Source organism: Populus nigra, chromosome 9, assembly GCF_951802175.1.
Source record: "Populus nigra chromosome 9, ddPopNigr1.1, whole genome shotgun sequence".
Taxonomy (NCBI): Eukaryota; Viridiplantae; Streptophyta; class Magnoliopsida; order Malpighiales; family Salicaceae; genus Populus; species Populus nigra.
The window spans coordinates 5,317,934-5,321,207 of NC_084860.1; the positions used below are offsets into that span (position 1 = coordinate 5,317,934).

The 3,274-nt window shown below is 35.1% G+C and overlaps 1 pseudogene; it reads left to right on the forward strand.

Moving 5' to 3' along the window:
* Positions 1–1,310: 1,310 nt before the first annotated feature.
* On the forward strand, positions 1,311–3,046 carry LOC133703772 (protein INCREASED PETAL GROWTH ANISOTROPY 1-like; annotated as a pseudogene).
* The last annotated feature ends 228 nt before the right edge of the window (positions 3,047–3,274 follow it).

A 3,274-nucleotide genomic window follows, 5' to 3' on the forward strand; every position in this document is an offset into this window, starting at 1 on the left:
AAATTTTTTTTAAAAAATTTTAGTTATAGTTTGAAAACTCATCATTAAATTTTAAAGAAGGGAGTTATACTTGATTTTTAACTAATTACAATAATTATAAAATAAATCTTATTTATAAAACTTGACACATCAAGTTTATATAAAATTTATTTTGTGCTTGTTTAATATAGTTGTTGTTATCAATGTAGTTGAATGTAAAGAATAATAATAAAAAATAAGATTATGCAAAAACTTCAATTTGAAGTTCTACAATTGAATAATTCTCTCTTAATAGCATGGCTTCAAAACAAGGATTACAACCTCTTAAATTAGTTTTATATTGATATTTAAACAATATGAATAATTTAAATTAAAAAAATAAATAAAACTAAAAAATTAAGCTAAATTTTAAAATTAATTAGGAAAATAACAAAACTGATAAAGTAACCTCCTCTAAGCTAAATATGAAGACTTTCTTGACCTTAATTAATTATACAACAAGCAAACTCATCATAGAATTGATTTTGTAAAATCTCTTGAAAAAACTTGAGTCTAATTCAATGATCAAATAAAAAATTATATGTATTTTTATAAAATTAATTGTTTAGCATGACCAAATCTCATCTTGAGCTTGAACTTGCCCATTTGATCGAAATATATTTATGTTGAATTATTCATATGTTTCAAATACAATAACATCATATTGGATTGATCTGACCTCCTGCATTAGTTGTTATAATTGTTTTTTAAAAATTAAAATTAAAATAATATGGAGAAAAAATTAGGTTAGAAAATTATTATGATTATAATTAAATGGGTTGTTAAATAAAAAAAATTGGTAAAAAGATTATGTATTGTTTGCAAAATCCAAAACAAAGAATACAAAATTATCGATTGATATAACATAATTTTTTTAAAATTATTAAACACGCGGGAACGTTTGGTATTGTGTTTGTACCTGCGTTTCGTCAAAATTTGAAATTTTTTTTTGCTAAAATTGAGTGCGGTTTGTATTTTTTGGATTGTTTTGATGTGTTGATGTCAAAAATAATTTTTAAAAAATAAAAAAATATCATTGATATACATTTCGGCACAAAAAATTATTTGAAAAACACCCACAACTACACTGCGAAACATGGTCGAAAACAATAAGGAAAGAACGCAAACAGTTTTTTTTTCTTAAGAAAAGAACGCAACCATTCGGGAAATAGACGCGTGCATTATAGTCGTTGACCAAATCGCGTTCGTTTCTTCGTAGCTGCATTTACACATGACACTAACGTCTATTTTTCTGTTAACTTTATATAAGTAACATCAACAAAAATTTTCAAAACTTGGATCCGATAAAAGAAGACCGTTCCTCGACGGTTGTGCCCTAACTTTCTCTCTCCTCTGTTTAGTTAAAGTTCAGTTTTTAGTTTCTACTCTTTTAACTCGCTTCCCTCTCTTGCACTCATCAATCCCTCCCTCTCTGTCTCTCTCTCTCTCTCTCTCTCTCTCAAATTCCAAGTCTGTCTCTCCCTCCCTCATCTCTCAGACAACACGGAGAGACAACGGCGGCTTTATTTACCCTTCATACATTCTACACACATCATAAACCAGCTGACCGTAAAATCAAAACCATATAGAAAAGAAAAAGAAAAGCCTAACCCTAATCTTAAAAGCTTAGAATCATGGTAGCCGGCAAGGTAAGGCTGGCAATGGGTTTGCAAAAATCACCGGCAAACAAAACTGAAAATCTTAATAATTCGCCACCACCAAAACCTCCGCTTCCTTCTCCTAGTTCCGGCAAAGCCTCTTCTCAAAAGGGGGTTTTTTCTCGCTCTTTCGGTGTTTACTTCCCTCGCTCCTCCGCCCAAGTCCAGCCTCGTCCGCCCGACGTAACAGAGGTTTTAAAACTCGTTGAAGAGCTTCGCGAACGTGAATCTCTCTTAAAGACTGAACTTCTTGAGTATAAGCTCTTAAAAGAGAGTGTTGCTATAATTCCTGTTTTGGAAACTGAGATTACTAATAAGAATCTGGAGATTGAGAAGGCAGTGAAGAAGATAGAATCTCTAGAGCTTGAAAACGAGTGCTTAAAAGCGGACTTGAGTGAAGTGAGAGGGAGATTTGAAGAGGAGAGAAAAGAGGGTGAAAGAAAAGTTAAGGAGCTAGAAGCGGAAATTCAGGAGTTGAAGAAAGCGATGTCGGATCGTGAGAATGAAATAGAGTTTTCTTCTTCCCAGAGGTTTCAAGGGTTAATGGAGGTCACGACCAAGTCTAATTTGATAAGAAGCTTGAAGAAAGGAGTCAAATTTACAGACATTGTGAGTTCATCGAGTCAGATTCAAAATGTCGATCATCATTCAAAGAGAATGGAAGAGAATGTGGAAATCGAGAAGCCGAGGCATTCCAGGTGTAACTCGGAGGAACTCACTGAGTCGACTCTGGCCAACATCAGATCTCGAGTTCCAAGGGTTCCTAAACCACCACCAAAACGATCGCTGTCATCGCCTGCAACATCGTCGCCATCAGTTTCACCCACCGGTTCTGACCAATCGGTTTCAGGCCACCTGTTCCTCCCCCGCCGCCGCCACCTAACCCACCTCCGGTGGCTAAGAAGGTCGCTCCTCCTCCACCTCCACCGCCTCCGAAGGGGGAGGAGAGTAGGGGCGGAGAAAGTGAGGAGAGTGCCGGAGGTGGTGGAGTTTTATCACTCGTTAATGCGGAAGAATTCAAGGCGGGAGTGCGGTGGAGGAATGGCGGAGACTTTACGGCATCGGCTAATGCCCGTGATATGATAGGGGAGATAGAGAATAGGTCGACTCACTTGTTAGCTGTAAGTACTGGATTCCTTTCTTTCAAGTTTCTGAGATATTTACTAGATTTGCCACTGGGGTGATAGCTTACAGGTCTGAGTGCCTTTATGGTTCCTTTTACTCACTGTCTTCTTTGGTTTGGATTTTATTGTTTGCTTCAGAGACAAGACAGTGCTTGTGGAATTTCTTGAAAAAAAGAAAAGAAAAGAAAGGGTAGATCTTGATGGGCAATTTATAACATGAAATAATATTTTTATTTTTTTTTTAAATTGTTTTTTTAAACACAGATATAAATTAATTTGAAGTAAAGAAAAAGAAAAAAGAAAAAGCAAAAGAAGGGCTCTTAGTAAGTCTGGACATGGTGGGAGTCTTCAATGCATATGTTATTAGATTTTGCTAATGTAAGATTTAGACAAGGTTAATGTCTGTGTTTATCGATCACAAAATTAAGGTTATGTCTTTTCTTTTTCAATTAGAAGGATTTATTTAGCTGCTGG